Source organism: Boleophthalmus pectinirostris, unplaced genomic scaffold (genome assembly GCF_026225935.1).
Source record: "Boleophthalmus pectinirostris isolate CB_2022bp ecotype Guang Dong unplaced genomic scaffold, ASM2622593v1 HiC_scaffold_3, whole genome shotgun sequence".
Classification (NCBI taxonomy): Eukaryota; Metazoa; Chordata; class Actinopteri; order Gobiiformes; family Gobiidae; genus Boleophthalmus; species Boleophthalmus pectinirostris.
In genome coordinates, this window is record NW_026571299.1 from 42,584,655 (window position 1) to 42,607,099 (window position 22,445).

At 39.1% G+C, this 22,445-nt stretch overlaps 1 protein-coding gene across 1 annotated transcript in view; it reads left to right on the forward strand.

The window, feature by feature from the left end:
* Positions 1-654: 654 nt before the first annotated feature.
* chl1b (cell adhesion molecule L1-like b) overlaps positions 655-22,445 on the forward strand; it is a 106,455-nt gene continuing 84,664 nt past the window's right edge. The window contains exon 1 of the mRNA XM_055160493.1: positions 655-728. The gene's annotated coding sequence lies outside the window, so the exon portion shown is untranslated. The remainder of the gene's footprint in view (positions 729-22,445) is intronic.

Below are 22,445 nucleotides of genomic sequence, written 5' to 3' on the forward strand. Positions count from 1 at the left end.
GTCTGTATGATGCTCTAACATCATTCTGTTGTTATTTTATTTGACAATGACAATAAGGGAATTGAACTGAAAAAATAAAAAGTCTATTGGAAAAAAAATAAATAAATAAAAAAAGGGGTGGGGGGTGGGTTAAACAGTTAACTCAGTGGCTCAGCGAGTTAATTGGCATATTAAGTCGTGGCAATGCGTCAATTACGCACTGGCCTGGTACATTTAACAGCGATTTCTCCTCATTCATATTTTAACAGCGTCCTCAGTAGCGCAGTATATAGCCCCCTCCCCACCTCCCTCCCGCTAGAACCTGCTCGTTTTCAGGCTTGGGGGGGAATAATGCCGCTGTCACTGTTTGGGGGCTGGGGCAGAGGGAGCGCCTTAACCCGGTCACAACGTGGGGAAGTTGCGCCGCGTTGCCATGGGATTTCCTAAAACCCATTGAAGTGCGTTCGGGAGCCCGCTTTTATTCGAGTCTGTCTTTGTGAAGGAGGAGGGAAAAAAAAAACGCTATTACTTTTTTTTTTCCCCCTCTCTCTTCTTCCAGAGGTTGAGGCAAAAGGGAGGGGGGCGGTAGAGCATCCGAGCGAGGGGTGGTACTCCTGGTTCACAACCGAGAGGCGAAAGCGGCAGAGCGGCGTGACGTTCCCGGCGGTCGAACCACTCACTTACCTGCGGAGGAGCGGTTTCAACTTTTCCAGCAGCTGCCGTGGCGTGACTTAACCCCTGATTTGAAGGTAAGTTTACAAATGACATTAATTCCACATCTGGCACCACTGGCGGTGCTCGATTTTGATGTCGGTGTGCGCTTTTATTTGGCTAGAATTTTTGGCCGCGGACTTGACGCTCTGACGCGCGCTTTACACCTGCGTGGACACGGCATGGCAGCCTCTCATGCAGGTGTTCCGAAGTGCGGGTGAAAAAGAAATGCTGTCACGACACTGAAATATCAAGAAATGTTTGTGAATCGGTGATCAACTTTATTTAAAAAATGTGTCTGAATAAGCTGTCTCTACTAGTTGCGATAGAATTTGATGGACAATTTTGGTCACTGCTCAGACCTGACTGACGTACGATTTGCGTAATTTTACTGCCACGATAACGGTGAGCTTCGTTCTAGCAATAATCTGTGACTGCTTATCAGTGCTCCTCATGATGAATACTAACCACTACTGAATCATACCTTGTATAATAATGAAGGGAAGAAAAAGAGCTGGTGAGCAGAATACCAAAGTGGACTTATCTTGGTTTCTCCTCTCTATAAACTTTATTTTTTTTACATTTTACTTCCAAAATAACCATCTACTTAGCTTCAATTTACAGTAGGCTATGTGAGCGAACATTAACCTGTGTGGTGAAATTAGATATGTGCATAATAAGGAAGCACTTTTCTTATTTTGAAAGGAAACTACATTTTTGAATGGTAAGAATTGAATTGCTTCATTCTTTTGGTTACTCCACACAATAGGTTTGGATTTGCCTGGACATTATCTTGATTAGGTTTAAATACGCCACATAGACTTTTTACAATATGTTTTAGAGCCAAGCGTATGTGATTTAGTTTGAGCTCTGTCCTTGTTTATCTCTTATTCTGAATGCTCTGTTATGATCCCATATTTATCACGCGTTCTTGTCGGGTAAGAATGTATCTTTGGATCTTTATTTTGTTTTTACCGAGATACATGTCCAGTGTTGGGAAGGTTACTTTTAAAATGTATTCTCCTACACATTACAGATTACACACACCAAAATGTAGTTTGTAACAGAATTAATTTACTTAAAGTGAGTAACGTAATCTGAATACTTTGGATTACTTGATTTGCTGTAGAGAAGAAAAGACCAGGATATCGGAACATAAGATGTTTATTAAAAATATTATTGATAGAAGATGAGGAGACATGTCCACACAGCATGGTTTAGTCCTGTTAAATACTGTTTTAGACCTGGTTTAGTCCTGGTTTAGATCTGGTTTTAGTCCTTGTTTAGATCTGGATTTAGTCCTTGTTTAGTCCTGGTTTAGACCTAGTTTAGACCTGGTTTTAGACCTGGTTTGGACCTGGTTTAGTCCTGGTTTTAGTCCTGGTTTAGACCTGGTTTTAGACCTGGTTTGGACCTGGTTTTAGACCTGGTTTGGACCTGCTTTTAGACTTGGTTTAGACCTGGTACAGCCCAAAATGTGAAAACGGGAAAATCCCGCCGTGTAATCCATTTATTTCAGCAAAGTAACTGTAATCCCATTACCACTCACTGAAAGAGTAACTGTAACTGAATACAGTTACTCATAATTTGTCCTCCAGTACATGTAATCTGTTACTCCCCAACACTGAACATGTCCAATATTTTGGTGTCCCCCTTCACACTTGCCTTTCACATGTACGACCAGGGTGACACCGTATTACACTGACTGATGAGACTTGAATGAGTGTGATTAAAAACACATTATGGTGCCATTTAAATCAGAAAATCACTGTTGCTTGCGGTTGTTGCTTCTTCTTGTAGTAACCAGTGGGGGTGTTTCGTTTTTAGATCAAGCCCGGCTACACTTTCATATTCGCAGTGATTCCCCCTAATATGAATATTTAGTGCGATGCAAATCAGCCCACACTGGCTTACTCCAAATGTTGATTTCTCACTGTTGTTATCCTGCCTTTGAGGAACTCCCAGGAAGCCACTTGTGTCTAAGTTTAAACCCGAGTTGGATATTCATATTCTTTTTGATGCCATTATTTCTTTATTCATCACATCGTGGTCCGCATTGTTTGAAGCCAAATTGTGGCATAGTTTGTGCATAAAAGCGCAGGGGTGTCCTATTTTCTCTGCAGCATCCTGTAGCTACAACTCTTGGGGCTGTTTAATGCTATCCAAAGACTTCTTGAAGGTCATGCAGTGATTAGAAGACAATCTTCTCACGCTGGACCTCTTAAGATCCCAGTGTCTTTTTTTTTGTGATCATTACCAACTTATCCACATGCACCACACGTAACCATCTCATGCCTATCAAGGTAACATGCCGGTATTCATTTTCAAACAATAGACAACTTGTCGCAAGCAATAGAAATTATAATGGCTCATGTCACAATTTCATGAGTGGAAATAAATGAGACACCGTTGTCAAGTGGTGTAGGAATATCCAATTTTATATTTCAGTGGAACATATATGCACATTCTGCACAGTAAGATCCCATGTGGTCTGGAAAAGCGTGGTATAAGCACCTTTATCCACCTGTATTTTTTATTTTTTATTTTATTTTATTTATTTTTTTACCTTTTGTTTATTGTGTGTGCTGTTTAAAGAACATATGTCAAATCTGCTTACATTTTCTCTGCAAGGGCAATGCTAAAACCTTTGTAGCATGACTTAAAGCAGGACTGGATGACTGTTCACTACAGTAAACTTCAAGAATGTAAATGAAAACGTATAACATGCAAGTTATATCAGTCATTTTAACTTCTGGACAAAACTTACTGAGTGCAATTAATACACAGCAAAAAGTGCAATGTTAAAATTGACTCTCACAGAATCAATTTTAACATTTTCTCAGAGTTTATATGAGGCCCATCTGTTCTAGAGTTAATTTAACATTTTTGGAAATGTTCATTAAGTAACACTGGACCAAAGTTCTTGTTTAACCCCGAAATCCAGAGTTATATTCATGTTTTGAGAGTAAACAGATAACACTTTGTAGAGTTATCCTGATTTAGCTAAACAACACACAGAGACGTTTTATTTTATTTTTACACTTAATTTTAGTTAATTTAAGATGAAATTATGTACAAAACTGGTTCAAACTGGTCTTCTCTCACAAGAGTTTGAAGTGGTGAATTGGAGGAGTTAATTAATTAACATTAAGAGAAGTTGAATTAACACTAAGGGAAGTTGAATTAACACTAGAGGAAGTAGAATTAACCTCAACCACATCAACTCTGACAAATAACCCCCACTTGAACCCCCATTAAACTTTCAAATAGTTAAAATAACACTTTTGGTGTTAAAAACAACTCTGAAATATTTTACCCTAAAATTTTAACCCTGCAGTTTTTGCTGTGTAGCTGATAATGCACCATATACACTCCTAATAACTTGTGCATTGTGTGTGATCCTGGTGGACCTGCTTGTTTCTATAGAGGTGTCATTGCTCTGCCTGGGATGTTCCACAGTAGGACATTAAACAGCTCTACCTTACTTATTTATTTAATTACAGGTGTTTTTATAGCTCAAAAATACATAGAAATACAGACACTCTGACCGTGAGCAGGATCGCCTCTCCACAAATCTGACCTGTAACTCGACCTGCTTTGGTTTCCATGAAGATCAAAAGGTTTAATGCCATACTGTGAAACATTCCAGACAATACTATATCATTTCCATGGAGAAAAAAACATTTAACAGACCCTCCACCAGAAAAGTTACACCATGCACCTTTAAGATAATATTTTGCTTCTCACATCACTTTTCCAACTTATTCACAAAAAATGCACCTCATTGCTAAACAGACATAGAGCTGCCACACTGCAAAAAGACAGAAGATGCCTAAAATTAATTTCTAGGCCAAAGACAAGAGGCTCTAATGGGCACTTGTCATCACACGTGGTCCCGCAGCTCCTCCGTATTCAGGCCAGTGGTGCTTTGTGTCCAGAAGTAGGTCGAATGCTTCTCACCAAACAATTTGAGCGATTGCCAGTAATTGGACAAGCAAAAAGTGGCGCACCATCTTGCCCGTGTCAGTCAGCCAAGCAGCCAGGGCAAAGCCAGCATTGGTTTTGCAGCTACTTAATATGCACGGCCAACCTGGTCACATTTCATGGACCCTTTTCCTTCCCCTTTAATCATCAAGATGACAAAATGGTAAGGAACAGACTTGCTTTTGTAGTTGCGGTCTTGTTTTGCTTGTTTTGAATTCCGATCATGTGGATTTTTTTTCACCTGTAAAGCTTTCTGTTTCTTGTTCCACGTTGTTTCTCCTTCTTCGCCTTGAAACAATGCACTGAAACCCGAACAAAAGAATGTGCACAGCATGGGTGCATATCAGCCTAGATTTGATCAAGAGCTTCCCATATGTACATTGTTTTATCTTCATGCATTTCTGTATCTACTCACTGGCACCTGTATCTAAGCAAGCTCTCTGGAGGTATAGATGTATTGCTGTTTTCTTTATCTATTCAAACAGGTGTGTGGATGGGTGACACGTGTGTGCAGACTTTGAATATGTGTGTAGTTTGTGTGTACATTTGCATTGTGTGTTGTCCAGAAAACTGCACAAGGGAAAGAATGGTACTCTTTGGAGAGCATGAGCAGAATGAAATAGAGAGTCTTTTATATGGAGCCAGGCTGTATTCACCTGGCCTTCATGAGTGCACAGTGAATGCAGGTAGAAAAACGTGTAGACTGACGGATGTAGTTTTCACATAAGTTTTAGTTACATCCAAAACATGATGTGATGGCCTCTGCTGGGGGTACTGGCCTTGTTGCTCCCATTGGTATTTCATCAATGACTCAAATCCTTACCACAATCATTGCCATTCAGATGTAGTCTAGTATTCTTTTTGCTTCTATTCTCAAAACCAGTTGTTTACTAAATTCTAGGGATACACCAATCCAGCTTTTTCAGTTCAGAGACTGATACTATAACTCTAACGATCTGCTGATACCGGTCAAAGGTCAGCTTAAAGGTCATTTGATACTAGTACAGAGTCTAAAAACTGCATTTTTTTCCCTTTAAACAAAAGTGATATAAGATAAAAAAAATAAAAAAATAAAACTGATCTCTTAAAGGTTGTATGAAGGATTTTTTTGTTTTGTTTCAAATTGTCAATGAAAGTTTAAAATACCATTACAGAGACGCAGCAGTGTTGTAATCATGATGACCACCGCAAAAAAAAAAAAAAAAAAAAGAATGAAAATCGATCAACTGTGGACGTTTTGAGGCCAGATAAACATCAGCCAATAGAAAACGAGACTACCTCATTTTCTATTGGCTGTTAGGTTGTCAATCAAACTCCCTTCGTTTCTAGTGTAACTGACTCACCGGCACGCGGGGATTACGTGGTTTATGCAGCGGTTCTTAGAAGTTTTTTTTTTTAACTGTAGGTTCTTCACACTTTGCACAAAGTTTGTTGAGAATCCACGACCAGTTCGCCGCAAAAGAAAGTCCGTTTTTGAGGTCTCTGAAAGAAGAAGAGAAGTGGAAAAGGAGCGAAGACAAACTGAGGTGATTCTTGGAGATCTCTTCCAATGATGGCGCGACTGATGTAGACGAAGGGTCTAAAAACTGATGTGTCGGTCGCTAAATTATTTTGAGACAGGTCACTTCAACAGTAATTCTGAACACGCACTGGATGTAAACAAACGTGATTTCTAGAGTAAAGAGGCGAGAGATGTTTCTACTGAGGAGCTGTGGAGGAGGAAGGTGGTGTCACACATGCACAACATTTGAAAAAGGACTGTCCTTGTATTTCTTTTCCCTTAAAAAAAATCCTCTATACAACCTTTAAGTCACTACAGAACAGCTTGAAATAAATAGTGAATAGTCTTATTACATCATTTCATATGTCCAAACAGGATATAGTTTTAACCGATATTTGGAAGCTGATATCTGACCCAGTAAAATTTTCAGTATCAGTGCCAATATCCAATACCAGTATCGTATCGGTGCATCTCTACTAAAACTGAACAAATTGCAAAGATATAACGAACTAATCTCTGACAGTATGAAGTACAGAGCCACATTCTTTGTTGACTGATTCAGTTCAGTCTGTGTTTTTTTTTTTTTTTTTTTTGTCCAATTACTACACAATTAGTTCACTACTGTGGCAAATATACAAAGGAATTTTTAATTTGCAAGCTGGCACACAGTCTCAAAGCAAAAAATGTGGGGTCCCAATGGGCTCCGGCTTTGCTCTACCATCCAGTGATAAGATTTGGAAAATGTAATTATGTCATAGCTATGAAAGAATGCATTGTGAATCGTGTACAGTGTATGTGTCCAGAAAGTCCCCAAGTGAATGGCAGTGAATAATTACCAAGTCATTATGTGTCATTCTGCATCATACTGTAATGTGGAATATGGTACACAGTTTATTGAAAAATATATATCATAGAGAGAAAAGTCAAATGTGGAGCGTCTGGAGACAATATTGTATTTTTTTTTCTTCAGCTGCAGGGAATCAGAGAAGACCGTAAGTCAGCAAACACAGTGGTCTGTGTCATCACTTCATATGTCTATTTTTGTCCTTGAATCTACCCATGTGTTGTGCAGAGGGACTTCCACACTCTTTTCAGCTCTGGATCCTTAAGTATTAAGTATGCTCGAGACAAATTTATCAGTGCTACAAAATACTGTAAGGGCTGCTAGTATTTAGTCACTTAGTAGATTTTTGTTGTTGTTGTTTTTAGTCAACCATATGATGTATTGGTTGAGTTATTTAATATTATAAGGATTTACATGGAGAAGGCATAACGTGAGCTATTCAAAGATTTAATCTGCTTTTGTACTTATAAATACATTGGTTCTTACTTTACTGTATAAATAGTGTGTTTGAACTTTCTTGTCATTGTAGTTGTGTGAGTGCAGTTTGGGTCATAGTGCAGAAATCTGTCATAAGCATCGATGGACGCCAAATCACCCTTTTCAACCCCTACAAAAGGTGGACCAAACCAAATTTCTGGTCAGAATCTCCAACTACCTGGACAAATATTCACTTGGGCGATATCCACAATGACTTGGTGGAAACTCCTGGGCCATTCACAGCAGAAAAGATGAAAACCTCCAAGAGTCTCAATGTGTTGTTGAACTTGTTGGGGTCCACGGTTTGTTTGGATCTTCTACATTTGCTCTGCGGATGTTTGAAAGTCATTTAATTCACCGTTAGTGGTTCTTTTCACTCGGAATACGAAAAAGACATTTTCCTTCTTCCGTGCTTCTATTTGTGCATTTGATAATGCAGCAGGAATTTTCCATTATCGGGGATAAATATGTGAGGTTATGCACTGTGTTTGACCACTACTGTGTTTCTTGCCTCCGACCAAAATATTTCCCAGCATGCAACGCGGGCTTTTAATAACAATGACGTCAGCTGAAACTCGCCTGTAACTTCTCCATGGAGACAAGCAGGTGACAGACCCGCCAGCAGAAAAATTACACATTGCAACTTTAAGATAACTATTGCAGTAGCACTCCATAATACCTGTTAATTCACTGTATCATTACATTGCTCGCTATCAGGATAAGGGTGTAATTTCCTTGTTGAATTTGCTCTGTCAGGTATAATCTAGCCTATCAGATGGCTGTTGTAGATAAGAGGCAGCAGTTTGCTACAGTGAACAGACTGGCGCTGTAGCCATCTGTAATCCTCATTTTATCAGACTATCTCTGTGTCTGGTTCTGGTGTGATCCCGGTGCAGCAAAGCCCATAGTCTGATGATCGAGATGTTGTTTTGAGATGTTACAGTGTGTTTTCAGCAGAAGGTTTTGAAATCTGTAGCAAATACCTGGACTGTAATTGAGGTTCAGCTCCGGTGTTGTCACTACAAGCAATTACTATGACGCCTGGGTGATGGCTGCTGGCGCACTTGAGAAGGCTACAGCGCCAGTCTTTCATGTTTGTCACCTCACCGACAGCTCCTGGAAATGTCTGTGCCCACATGAAATATTAATATCTTTTTGCCCGCTTCCTGGAAATGTGCATATATTTATTTACCAAATTTTGCGAGATGCGGTGAGGGTAGAGCGTGCCTGGTGTGCCATGGCTGTGTTGGGGGATGGGAGCCAGTGATAAAAAGATGCTGATCGTGAAGAATCCAGGTTTAGTTCTTATTTAACACCCCACTGCATCATGGGAGCTGTAGGGCGAGAGTGATCAATGGGTTCTGGGGATGCAAGGACAATTCATCAGTAGTTCACAGTGAAGGACGAAGCCAGGGTGAGGTCAGTGCTATAACATGTGTGCAGGACTTTAACACAGAATGGTGTTTGAATGTGAAAGGATACAGTGTAGAGGTAGGCCATGTGTGGGGCTATCACTAATATTGTGAATGTTGGTATAGAATTTGAATTTCAGGTACATTCTTAAAAAAAAAAAAAAAAAAAAAAGAAAGATAATGTGTTTGATAAGTGGGAAGTAAACAACAAGGTCAAGAATTCAAGTTAATGCATCTGATATAAAAATGTATTGAACAGATACATATGTACTCTAGTTTATGAAACTGTTGACCTTTTTTCTGTACCATTTTTGGTTCTGAAGTTCCATATGTTTTAAACAGACCATGTATGAAACATGGAACAAAAATGATTTCCCAAATTTCAAAGACCTGCAAATCATGTCAATAAATGGATGTATTTCATCATATCTTGTGTTATTCCATCTTTGAACTGTTGATGAAGGTACATGATTAAAAAAAAAAAAATGTATTTAAAATGATAAGAATTTGCTTGGAAGGACTGACATATTTTATAGAAATAGTTTCTTTCATTTTGAAGTAATATTAAAGTATTCGGAAGAAAAAAACTGACAAATGATGTAAAATCCTGCACCTTCTACTTGTTTGCACAATTTTCCCTTTGTTACTTTTCCCTCCATTACCATGATCTTTCTTAATAAAAAATCTCATGAGTCAAAAAGTAAGAGGTTTTTCAACCTAATCTTGTACCATATGGTAGAAAACTATATGAAGCAAATATTCAAACCAGTTTGTTAAGGATATGGAAGTGAGAACCACTAGTTATCACTGTTTGGATTTATTGCCCAAAAAGTGCTGCATATTTCATTCCCTCCGTTACCGACATGAGTTTTTATTTTATTTTTTGTCAACAACTTGAAAGAATATCACAGGTTTAACTTGACCCTGTTGGAGTGTAACTCTTTCCTACATTCTGATACTTTACTTATTTCAATAGTCCCTCTAGTTTCTGAATAAGAGACATTTGAATGTCAAAAATCTGCCCCTGTTTCCCCTGGATGAAATAAAACACAGCTCCAAATGTTTTTGATGAGGAGACATTATAAAAGATGAGAACATAGCGCAATATGGGCCCTTTAAAGACAGATTTGAGTAACTTGTCCATCTCTTCAGTGTGGTATGCCATGATCAGAGGTTGCTTTGATTTTGAGTTATTGCTCATAAAATTTCTCAAGTTCAACTGAACTTGTACAAAGCTGAAAATTAGGTATTGATAAATGTATTCTCTATGGTAGTTAATTAAATAATGAATACTCATTTTATAACATAAAGACTGGAGCATGCTGTACAGTACTGAAGATTTGAATAATTTATCATATACTGTTTGTATTAATTGTATTGACTTCACCATAAGGGCATTTGCTGATCATTATTCTGTCCATTAAACTCAACATTTGTGTTAGTATCTTGTGCCCTGGGCTGTTTTTGCAAATGTGATTTCATGGGAATTTGCCATCCTGCTTTTTAGAACCCAAAGATAGTGATACATACTGTGATTTGGCCTGTGGCTTTGGGTAATTATAATTTTAGTGTGTAATTAATCATTTTGATTGTACATACTTAAAAACAAGAGATAACAGAGATACAATAGAATGTTATGGGCTGAATTACTAATCCCGCTGTGCATGGCTGTCAGCTTCAAACTCATTTTCAAATATAATTGTCTTGCTTCTCATGTGTGGGCTCATATTTATGATCCTACTACGCATCACAGCATGGATACTCTGGAAAACCCAATGTTTATGCTTTAAAAAACCACCATGTTGAAAAGGGCAACCCAACCGAAAGAATCTCAAAGGTACAGCTAACATGACAGCTATGGCTCACGGAGCTAGAAGTTATTGCCCCGAAGACACTCGGCTACAGGGCCTATTTCCATTTCAATTGGCGGTGGAATTTGGGATAACTCATGCATACGGAGGTGGGATGAACAAAGAGCACAGGAATAAAAGTGACAAATGTAGAGAATGGAAGTGCAGAGAGCACTATCACCGGCTTTGTGTCCCATGAAGGGTATTGTGCAGGCTGTGAGGATAAGGTTACATGGAGCACCCAAGGGACCTGGAAGCGAAGGGCAGTAGGATGAGGGAGGACACAAGTGACAGGCAGAGGACACCGCCAGAAGTCAACCAGTCAGACGCCATTTTATTTAATGAAATTGCCCATCATAATTTGCATGGGCCGAATGTGCTGTTGTCTAATTGCCTTGTTTTGTACAAGCAGCAGAGCACAGCTAAGAGGGTTAAGTCTTCACCCAAATATCCACATCAGCCAGCCATATGAAGAAAGGGTGAATGTGGCACTAATTCCCGGTTGTTTACCTGCTTTGAAAATGCATTGTGGGTAGTTTTACTGCTGATCTGCGAAACCCAATTTTGAAGTCATTTCTTTGGTGTGGTTCGGTGGTTGGCTCTTACTTTCCCTTCATTGATTTTCATTGCACATGTGCCATTTAAAATATATAATTGCAACCACCTTTTGTACAGCGCTACAGGCTGATCTCATGAATATAATACATATAAAATACACTTTATAAACTATACTCTTTTTACTCATTTTATGTCATTTTAACCTGGTCTGTAGAAGTGTGGCTTGTTTAAAGCACACCTGTTATGCTAAATTGCCTTTTTAGAGTTTTTAACCATGTTATAGTTGTTTCCCCTCACCATTTACTCACCTGAAATTGTATTTGTGCATGTTTGAGCAATCTTTAATTGCTTATTTTCAAGATGCCATTTTGCAGTTCAACCCCCATTTTCACTGCCACCGGCATACGCCCACTCTCTACTTAATACGTTCTCCGGTGTATTTTCTTAATCGGTGATGCATGTACGACTCGCCAGCGTTGCATAGTCTTTTTGGTACAAATGCAGTTTGCACAGAAATCAGTGAACTTGTAATATTTATACCAATATTGTAATTTAAAATGTGCAAATGATAATAGGGGCTATATATCACAGCAGACACAAGCACAGTAGGTCTTCTTTAAGAGCTGTCACTATGTGGAGTGACAGAAAAATACAATCTGTTACAAAAATCTGAAGAAAATGAAAAATGGTTAGTGTTAGCCTGCAAATCAATTCTCTATTTTATGTAATGCACATAATTATGAATAACAAATGATGTCTTATTTTGGCTTATGGCTTATTTGGCTTCTTTCTTCCCACACACTCACTGGTGATGAGTGACTTCTGGAGTCACCACTCCCCTGGGGCGGACTGAGGGAAACATGGCGCTGCCTTTCATTCACACATTTATACAGGCAAGTCGAATGCTTTCTAAGTGTCTTGCCCAAGGGTGAATGCCAAGTCCAGTAGTTGTCCAGCTGTTACAGTTGTTGCTGCAATGCATGCAATTTAAAGATCCTGTGTTATTTTTTTATTAGTCTGGTCCACATCTCCAAAGCTCAAAACACTCTGTTCCATCTTGTGATGTCATAGATCAACATAGATCAGAAAATCGTGTAATGTAGTTTCTGATGGTTAGTCTGTTTTTAGCTCTAATGCCATTTATTGAACCACCTGGAGTTTATGCCATTAGTGTGCTGGTGACTAGAGTACCACAGAATTACCCCATTTACAGTGAGAAAAACCACATCCTGTTGTTTGGATCTTTTAACTTTCATGACACATGTTTTAAATGGCTCACATGCACGGTCCAAACATGACAACCCCCCACCTGTCCATGTAATGGTAATCCCTTCCAGATTGCAACACATTGTGTATTTAAATCTGATTCTATTTGATTTCAAGATTGAGTAATTATTCCCCTTTGGATTCATAGGTTTTGTATTCATAGCTCAGCGTACCAGATATTTACAAAACATGCTCCAAAGTTATTCCTCACTTACCCTATACTTTCCACATTAAGCACAATGTGTTAATATGCATATTTCACAACTTTCAGAGTCCAGAAAAGAGTTTTGCCAATAAACCTAACAACAACTAGCATGCTAATGTGTACGCCCTGATAATTGAACAAAAGAATCTTTTATAATTAGATGCAGGCAGTACACAGTGGACTTACTTTAACCTCAAGAGCTGCTTATACAATATACTGTATCTGCAAGGGCAAGACAGATTTAGCTCAAATACATAGGAATAAAAATCGGGTACAGCCTATTTTGTTATTATTTCCCAACACAGAGTGAGGCATGAAATGTCACCTTGTAGAAACATGTCACATCTCAGGTAATGGTTTGTGAAATTCCTGGCGTGCTTTTAGAAGAATGAGTGAGATCGGGTGCCATACGTGCTAACATCCTGCTTCAGGGCTCTAACAGGCTGTCTGGGAATAGTTGAGTAACACATGTCTGTGTGACAGGGTCTGCTGAGGGCACCACGCACACTGTCCACAGAGTCTCATGGGAGCTCATTACACCGACTGAGTCTCTGGTGGGTGCTGTAAGTAGACCATAGGGAGTGCAGCTCTGTGCATGTTCTTATGGGGCAAACATGTGAAAGAGGTGTCTGCTGTGCATAGTAAAAGCCTGTTTACTGGCACAGAGAGGCCCCTCCAAGTGCGACACAACACTATCTCCAAATGGAAGATTAGAGAGAAGATTAAGTTCAATTAGAATCACAAAATACGACAGGGTGAGTGAGAGTTGCTGAGTGGTCAGTGTGTTAAGTGGACTGAGAGCGAGAATCTATTTTGGCATCATTGATTGGGTCTGCCCCAATTTGTCCTTTTTGTGGTTTGAACAAAGATGGCAGGCAGCTGTGTTTATATTTAACTACACTGTTCTATTTCAAGGAATGGTCAAGCTGAAGAAGTGGCTTTATTTTTATGACCAACATCTTCTTTTATGGTGTACCTGATCTCTGTAAAGCAATTTATGATTTGTATCTGTGAAAAGTGCCATATAAATAAAGTTTAAAGTTGTAATGTCTACAAAAGAAAAATGTTAATTTGTGAATTAAAGGTGCATTGTCTAACGAAATCATATTGAACCTCCCCTGTATATTTCCTTCTGTAAAAGATGCATGCTTTTAATTGTTGCTTATTGCCATGTATATGCCATCTAGTGAGGGTGTATGGAGTTTAAAAACACAGTAGAGCACTTCTTGCATTACAACATGACATCACAAACTGTAACAGTGTTTTCTGCCTAAATATACTGGATTTATGTGTTAAACATGTGTGAATGAAACAAAACACAACTCCAGGTATGTTTGTGATGAGGAAATAACATTATAACCTAAATAAATAATAATGTATCATGGGTCATTTAAGGTCATTTTCTTTTTTAGTGGATTCATTGTTTTCTTTTTCTGTAAGAGATAATCATAAACATTACGCAGGGATTTTTGTCATCCACATTCCACATGTTGCTTTGATAACTGCAGTATAAGAGTTTTGGATATTGTTCAAAAGTCCAGTTCACATTATCCAGATCAAAGCGCTGAAAATCTGTTTTTATCTACTGACTTGTGAGTTTCATCTTGGTTGTTGTCTGTTATATTTCAGTACAAAACTCCAACACTCGCCACGGTCGTTTTATAATGTACTCACCCCAAGACCAAATGTTGACCTGAGGAATGTTGCCAAGCTGCTGAGAATCCAAATTAATTCATCAGAGTGGGGGAGCTGTGTGAGGCATTTTCTTTACAAGGGTGACCCACCGACCACAGGCTGCGGACTATAGACACATTTGACCTCATTATTTTTTAACAGCCCTGCAGAAAATCTTGGGCTGAAATGAAGGATTTTTTTTTTTTTTACAAGCTGGAATTTTATGGTCACACCAGGGGTCGTGGCTTATCTCACCTCGCAACTCAGTTTAGAATGAAGTCATAATGAGGATTTAGGGAATATATTACAAGCAGAACGTGAGAGCTACGGGGTTTAGTAAAGCTATGACAAGATTTACAGAAAATACTTAAATAGCCATGTTAGTCACAAATTGACTCATCCAGCACTCAGCGGTAGTGGCTGGTTTAATTGCTGTTTATAAGCATTGGCTAATCAGTGTAATGCAGATGTTCCTAATACTACACTGATGTACTCATTATACCCCTATTTTATCTAAATGGGATTTTCATTAAATTAGGGTGACCAAATGTCCCTTTTTCCTCGGACATGTCCGTATTTTGCGTCTTGTCCAGGGCGTCCGGGTTTTTTTTCATAAACTGATGCAAATGTCTGGGTTTTCATTACCGTTCATTGGGGGCATTAAACTCTCGTAGCGTCTGTGACTCAGAAGGAGCGAGACACAAACAGTCGGTCAGTCTGCAACATACCGAAGCACAAATGTGCATTTAACAATGACTTGTACAAGAATTTCTCCATTTTCCATCCCGGTCGGGACAAGTGGGAGGTCATGTGCACAGGTTGTGAGGTGAGAGTGCAGTGTCCCTCGTTGTGGGGGTTACGTTCTAAAAATATCCTACGATAGGTGAAATCCACGAACTAGTCAACGTTATATTTTACAAATATTCTATCTATGTTAAGGCTGTAAAACCCCTCAGCACAAACTTTATACACTTTTCTCACACAGGACAGGTGCAACCCTTTTTACTTCCTTCTTAAAACTTATTGCTGCTGTCGTCCTTTTGTTATTTTCCTCCTTCTTTATGTAACGAACTGAAGATTAATTTATTCCATAATGGAGCCTACAGCGCAGAGTCCTGCACAGCTCCATTTTTGGAGACCCCCAGTACAGGACCGCACCTGCACAGTACAACACCACACCTGCCCATTAACCCGAGATTATATCAAACTTTTGCGCTGCCTACGCCACAAACTGAACTAAGACTAAACCAGGACTAAACCAGAACTGAAACAGGACTCACTGTCAGGACGGGCTCAGAGGTGACCGCAGGAGAAAGGACCGGCTCAGCTCCGCACCACCGATTGCGCTTTGCAGACAAAGTCCCACCCATGTGTAAAAAGAACAAAAAAAAAAAAAAAAAAAAAAAAAAAAGCAAAATTGACACAAAAAAAAAAAAATCAGCGAAACGGCGAGACCGCAAAAGGTGAACCATGATATAGCAAGGGACGACTGTAGCTCAATGTCAAGGCCCCACCTTCCACCCCCCGTAAGGTGTCCGGGTTTTCACAAATGGAAATATGGTCACCCTACATTAAATAGCACTGTTTTCTTTTTTTTTTTCATTTTGGCAATTATTCACATGGCTCTATAGACCTTAACCATGTTTACCACAGGAATTAATCGCATTTTGATCATAACACCAGCCATATTGGAAACACAGCTGCCCGTCCAATGTTGGATTAGCCATATTTATCTGATGTTCAGCATTAGTTTGTCTCCATGGTGATTTTATTGCTTTGCCAAGAATTTTCCATAGTCTGGCATTAAACATATCTATCTACTAGGCCTATTATGATAATAACTGTATCGACATATTGTTCAATATATGAAAGCTAACATAATATTTGGGGGCAGTATTTATCATGTGTACAGATTTGTTGCACTTCTAGAAAATTGTTGGAGATTTTTAAACTATATGATATGATTTAAGGTTGAATTAATAACTTCTATGACTCATTACAGATGCAAACTAACAACTAAAGTCTTTTATCGTTTATCAACTATATTTACTTCAACAATATATCACACCTCAAATGTTGTTACAATGACTACTATCTACTAGCCTGATTCTTCAAACGGTTTAACTTCGTAGAAACCGTCTGATCTCTCAGTGTTAGAATTCGTTCGCTCGATGGTAGGCGGGTACTTTTTTTAAATTTAACCAATCTCTGCTATTTGGTCGTGATGTATGTAATGCACCGATAATGGGGCTAACTGGTATATTAAGAGGAAGAAGGGCAAAGTCTTTCTCCTGGATAAAATTCACCAAACATTCTCTTTGTTCCGGCTTTAAATCCTCGAACTTGGGAATCGTTGCCAACACAGAATGTATGGGTCTTCGCTGATTGGTTGGTGCCCGGACTTGCACTTCTGGGGTTCTTGCAAACTTGGAGAGAAATTAAATTGGGTGGAGACACTAGGTGGCGCCAGCCTGGCTAACTATCTACAGATCACCAAGCCAAGTTACAGGTCAGGTCTGTGGAAAGGTGACCCAACTCACAGTCAGAATGCATGCTTTCCAGAGCATTTTTGAGTAGTAAATGTGCATGTTAAAAATAATCTGCATCAAAATGTTTAATGCCAATCCTTCCAGGCAAAACAATATAACTAGTGCTGTCATGCGATAAAAAAAATTGAGAGATTAATTAATTATGATCTGTAATTAATTAATCTTATTGATCTCTTTTTAATCTCACCTAAAAATTGCTGAGAAAAGCCTTCAATTTGAGGTATTTTCATTTAAATTCATTATTACATTATTGTGGCAGATCAAAAGACTGATATAGAACAAAAAAAGTGCCTTTATAAAGTCATTTATTGTTTAACAAATCTCTCCAAATTGGCTGTTGAGCCCAAGTCTCCATGAATAAGAAACTGTTTGTTGTAAAGTAGCAAAGACGAGGAAATCTGAACATAATAACTTTTGTTTACTTAAAGACAATAAAAAGTCCAGTCTTTCCTTAACCATATTAAAAATATTATTGATAGAGAAATGCTTTATATGTGAGATCACTGGTTTTAGTCCTGGTTTTAGTCCTGGTTTAGACCTACTTTAGTCCTACTTTAGTCCTAGTTTAGTCCTGGAATGGGTTAGTCCTGGTTTTAGTTCTGGTGTTAGTTCTGGTTTAGTCCTGGTTTAGACCTGGTTTTAGTTCTGGTTTTAGTCCTGGACTGGGTTAGTCTCGGTTTTAGTCTTGGTGTTAGTTCTGGTTTAGAGGCGCACAGGAGGAAGCGTACGGTTTACGAAGCGGTTTACGCAGCGAAAACGTACGCGGCGCACGGGAGCACGTCGGTGTCGGTGTTTTACCTGTGCACTGCTGCCTCTGTTCTACTGGCTCTTCGACCTCGTCCATTATGACTGACGCCGCCAACGTTAACATGACGTTTACGTCGCTCTTACTGCGCGCGTTTTGTGTGGGTTTCCGGCAATGAGTGGAATTACCGAAATAAAAAAATGTATAAATGTGTTTTTGTGTGTGTGTGTGTTGTTGTCCCAACAACACATAAAAACAGATTTTATAATAAAGCAACTCGCATATAGAAACAGTAAAGTTAGAGATTAAAAATGAGATTAACACAATTAAAAAACATAACGCGCTAAATATGACTGTAATTAATTAATCGCAATTAACGCGATAATTAGACACCCCAAAATATAACCTCTATGGAGATGTCCTGTCCCTCACCTCACCTGGAAAGTTACACAGTTCACCTTTAAGTGTTAAAACTACACCATGCTTTGTTCTTATCTCAGAGGAAGGATTTCATGCATCACTTTTTACGTTACTCTCTTGAAATAGCTTCCTTGGTTCTTTCCTTCCTTCCGATACACATACAGCTGTGGGCTCTGTCTATTGCCATAATCCCAGGTGTGTCTAAACAGTGTATTTTATCTCTTTAGAACAGTTTCTTCAAAGCTGCCAGACAAATACAGTGTGCATGTATTAGGTGCAAATAGAAAGCACCCTCTAGTATGGAACAAAACCATGACGACACCATTTGAAAGTTCCAGTTTGCTGATATTTTAAGATTGTATGGACGTTTTAAAACTAAACGTTAATCTATTTCCAGTTATGAACAAAAAAATGCAATGTTTTTGAGTTCGGTCAAAGGATTATTCCGCAGTTGCAACCTTTCACTCAAAGTACTTTAGCAATTTGAAATGGCTTAAAGGCTTTAGAAAACAAAAACAGATCAATAGTGGTGATTGTGGAGAAATCCCACTTTGATTTCCTGGTCTCACGCCTGGAAATACTCCTATCAATCTTTCTAAGTGACAAGTTGTGGGCTGTGGCTTTGTACTGCTTGGTTACTTACTGTGCCTTTTCAACTTATATATCTATTTCCTGTGTGTTCATACTAACCTCACAGTGCGTCAGTTTCCAGGTAGCAGTGAGTGGCAGGAGGTCTCGTGCCTGATGAGTCACTTGTCGTTCCCAGACTCCTTGAGATAAAGCCACATCGGCAGTTTGTTGTCTTTCCCATTGATTTGCATTTAAATTGACTTCATGGTGCTGTGATTTATTTCTCGAGAGAGCCGCAGAGTGGTGTAGACGGCTTTGCCTCTAATTCCCAAGCCTCTGGCACACGTATGATAAAGGGGCCAAGGCTTGTTATTGGGAGAAATCACACTTTTATAACCTGCCCAAACTTCAGCTACAGACACTCAACTTTTACACAACCACAGATTAGACACTCAACCATGCTTGACGGATTTTCTCTCAAAGTAATTGACGAAATTTAAATTAACTTTGAGAGAATCAGAAAAGGCAGCGAGTCAAAGTTTGCTGTATGACTTTTTCAAGTAAAGACACAGATGTGTTCACCAGGTGATGTACAGAATCACTGATATTTCACAATGCAAAAAAACAAACAAATGTGATTTCAAATATAGATTTGTTACTTTTATTCCCAACAGATTTTCTTATTACAATCCATGTGTTTGTTTATTTGCACAGATAACATCTGACATAATTGAAGTTAAACTGTATATTTTGATTTGAACATTACACTTATTTAAAATGGTGGGTATAACATTTATGGCTGCGTTCAGACTGCAGCCTGAAGTGACCCAAATCCGATTTTTTGGCCTCTATGTGACCTGTATCTGATCTTTTAATGACAGTCTGAACGACACAGATCCGATTTTTTCAAATGTGACCCAGGACACTTGGATATGTGCTCCTGAAACTGATACATATCTGATCTTTTGACATGCGACTTCAGTCTGAACGGTCAAAGTGCATTCATCCACCTACACGTTATCAACAAGACACAAACGTCACTATTCTGCGCTGTAGTTGGCGAAAATTGTTAACGAACTCCATGTCACTGAAGCGAAGCACATCACCACTCACCACTCTTGGCTACGTCTCCACATCCACACGTTCCTTTCAACGGACGTCGCTGCCGCTGCTCCACAAAACACCACGACCAAAAACTTCGTCCTTCTCCTTCTCAGTCTCCTCCTTAAAACGAGTAAGTGTTCTGCTTCGGTACGAGAGGAACTTTAAAATCTCCAGGTGCTCAATGCTCGCGTCCATGTTTGGACAACTTCCATAAACACAGAGCACGCTCACTGCGGTTGACATCGTTATGTCCAGTGCACATGTGGGACACTTTCAGGCCGTTTAATGTTCACACTGTAGTTCACATAGAAGTCGCATTTAATTGGAAATGGAATTGGAAACATCGGATTTCACAAAAAAATCAGAATTGAGCATTAAGCCCTGCAGTCTGAACGTAGCCCAGGTTAACTGCACTGTGTAACTTTTGTAGTTGAAGGTTTGCCACTTGCTTGTTTCCATGGAGATGTTATTGCTTTTCTTTGTTCTATAGTATGGCATCAAACTTAAATCTTACATTTAATAAAATTACAGGTGTTTAGACTTAGACTTAGACAAAACTTTATTGATCTACAAGGGAAATGATTTGGGCACAGTAGTTCACACATCACAATAAATATAATAACAAAGCAAAAACATAAATGGTAATAATAAACTCTATTTCTCATAAGTTATTTTTCATAAGTTAAATGAAAAAAATTGCATGCATACTGTAAGCAGGGTAACATCTCATAGATTGTAGGAGCTATTTGCTTATTTTGTTGATTCTAAAATTAGTTTATTATTTTTGTTTGTTTAATTAGCTTACTAATTTAGTTTTGTTAATTTGCATAATATATTTTTGCTATGTTAATATTATTCTTGCTAATTTCTTAGTCTAAGTTGGTATTATTTACGTTAGCACTTTTTTGTTTTTGGTTTAATTTGGGTCACCTAGGGGATAAAGGAGGGTGGTACATGTAGACCAGAGTGCACCTGGGTGGGCCTATGGTTTTTTACCAGTCACGAGGAGGAGTAGGCCTTAAACATGTATTCCTTGTTGCTTGCCAAAAAACTGGAAAATAAATCTTAGAAAATCATCTCTGGTCATGGACATTGATTTTTACTGCGTAAACCGGTGCCCAAAGGTGATTATTTGAGTTATCTGAGTTTGCTCACCGCTTTGACTTTTACAAATCACGAGAGATGAACTGTAAATGTCACTTTCAAACATAACGTCGACAGAGCAAACGTATGCTGGGAAGAAGATACAAACTAACAAACCGTGGACTAGAAGCACAAAACAAGTTCAACAACACATCGAGACTCTTGGAGGTTTTCATCTTTTCTGCTGTGAATGACCCAGGAGTTTCCACCAAGTCATTGTGGATATCGCCCAAGTGAATATTTGTCCAGGTAGTTGGCGATTCTGAACAGAAATGTGGTTTGGTCCAGGCTTTGTCGGGGTTGAAAAGGGTGATGTGGCTCCATCGATGCTTATGACCAATTTCTGGTCAAATGGTCTTGGGTCCTCTGCCGTTAGAGTGGAGAAATAACCGGGATCAATACCCTTTACGTGCTTTCTCACTCCATCCGTCATGTTGCCGCCGACCAAAATAATTCCCAGCATGCAACACACACTTTTGTCAACAATGAAACTCGCCTGTACTGTGCACCTTTAATGTCTTAGCTTGACCGGAACTGTACATACTTGCGTTTTTTTATATGCTGATCAGGATCCTTCCGCATGTTAGTGAGAGATCTCTCTGTAAAAATGGTAAATTTATTCAAATATTAGGCTATTTTGATGGGATGATCTCAGTATACACATCTTAAGTCACTTCTGAATACAGCGGACTCTCTCTACCCTAAACTTATTCATATATCAAAACCACTGTAAAAGTAAAGGACAAGCTTGTAACACAGTCTGACAAACGCCCCTCGTTTTATGGTCTTACCTTTATTCGAACTTGTATTTCCCACTGCCACTAAAGCCAAATACCATCTGTTTATGCTTATATATGTTTTCACCCTGACACCGTAACCTCTTTTAAGCCTCGGTGATGTAATTCTCTTGTTTTACCCTTTTTACCAAAATACTGGTAACAGGAGACTTTTGCTCAGCGGGGTTCATGATAATGCAGGAGGCGGATGACAGTTTGACACTAGGTACCCAGACCTGACATAACGCTAGAATAATTGACAGCATTAGCCGTGATTCGTGTCAGTTTTTGTGACAGTTGAAGACTTGCTGAAGATAACTAATTCAACCTTACAGTTTTTTTTTTTCAACTCTTCACACCTCAGTAAACCTGTTCTACCAGCTGAGCCACACTTAGCATCTCACTCCATACGTGTGCTATTTTTCTTTTTAGACTGCTTAGCACCTCCCAGCATGCCCTTGTGAAAGTGTGTCCACATGTTGTTCTCACCCCCAAGGCCAGTATCCAGGACCTCTTCTCGTTGGTGGTGTATGGGGCCCCTTTGGCTCTGTTGGATGGTATAACTCACCTGCTGCTGGAACATTTGGAGAATATCCCAAAGCAATCCCCGGTTCGTGATTTTGTTGCCAGACCAAAGTTGCAGATGGCCTCTCTTTTGCCTTGCTATTTCTGCAGGG